Source organism: Suricata suricatta, chromosome 17, assembly GCF_006229205.1.
Source record: "Suricata suricatta isolate VVHF042 chromosome 17, meerkat_22Aug2017_6uvM2_HiC, whole genome shotgun sequence".
NCBI classification, from domain to species: Eukaryota; Metazoa; Chordata; class Mammalia; order Carnivora; family Herpestidae; genus Suricata; species Suricata suricatta.
The window spans coordinates 37,935,750-37,936,998 of NC_043716.1; positions in this window are offsets into that span (position 1 = coordinate 37,935,750).

Sequence of the window (1,249 nt, forward strand, 5' to 3'; positions counted from 1 at the left end):
GTTTTTCATCATATAGGTCTTTTACATCCTTGGCAATGTTCATAGCAGCAATGTCAACAATAGCCAAAACATGGAAGGAGCCTACATGTCCATCACCTGACGAATGGATCAAGAAGATGTGGTATATATTCACGATGGAGTACTACATGGCAATGAGAAGGAATGACATATGGCCCTTTGTAGGAAAGTGGATGGACCTTGAGGGTGTCATGCTGAGTGAAGTAAGCCAGGCAGAGAAGGACAGAAACCATATGTTTGCACTCATAGGTCTAGCAGGAAAGCAAGAGAGACCTAATGGAGAACCAGGGGGAGTGGAGGAGAGAGAGAGAGTTGGGGAGAGAGAGGGACGCAAAACTTGAGAGACTATTGAATGCTGAGAATGAACTGAGGGTTGAAGGGGAAGGGGGAGGGGGGAAAAGAGGTGGTGGTGATGGTGGAGGGCACTTGAGGGGAAGAGCACTGGGTGTTGTATGGAAAACAATTTGATAATAAAATATTATGGGGGGAAAAAAAAGAATACTGAGTCTAGGAGTGGCTGCATTTTGAAAAGTTTAACAACTTGCTTTTGTCAGACGGTACACAGCCAGAAGAGCTGGGTATAAAACTCTTGTCTCTCTTTCCTATATCAGTTATAGTGGTTTTATTTTATTTTAAACCATGCTATTTTCCAGGATCAATTAATTCTTAAAACTCTTTGTCTCAGGGTGCCTGGATGGCTCAGTTGGTTGAGTGTTTGACTCTTGATTTCAGGTCGGGTCATGATCTAAGGGTCGTGGAATTGAGCCCCACATCTGGCTCTGTGTTGACAGCATGGATCCTACTTGGGATTCTCTCTGTCCCTCTCTCTCCTTCCCTGTACTCTCTCTCTCTTTCTCAAAATAAGTAAATAAACATTTTTAGGAAATGAAAAAACCTTTGTCTCCTATTTAAAAGAATGCTTTATAATAGCTCAAGAATAGAAATTATAGTAGTGGGCAGAAATGCTATAGAGTAGTAACACACAGGAAATAGGTATAAATATGTTAAGATTCTTGTAAGAGTCTTCTGATCAGAAGAGTTTTCCCTAGAGCTGCAATAACACATTTGATTCTTAATTTTTTCTTGTTTCCCACATTCATACTAGGTAATATATCTTCTGGGTTTCTATGTCTGCCACACTCTGTGTCTTCTTTATTCTGTGGCTATCTCATTATGTATTGCTTGGACCAGTATGGTGGCCTCTTGATTTGTTTCTGTATAGCCATGATAT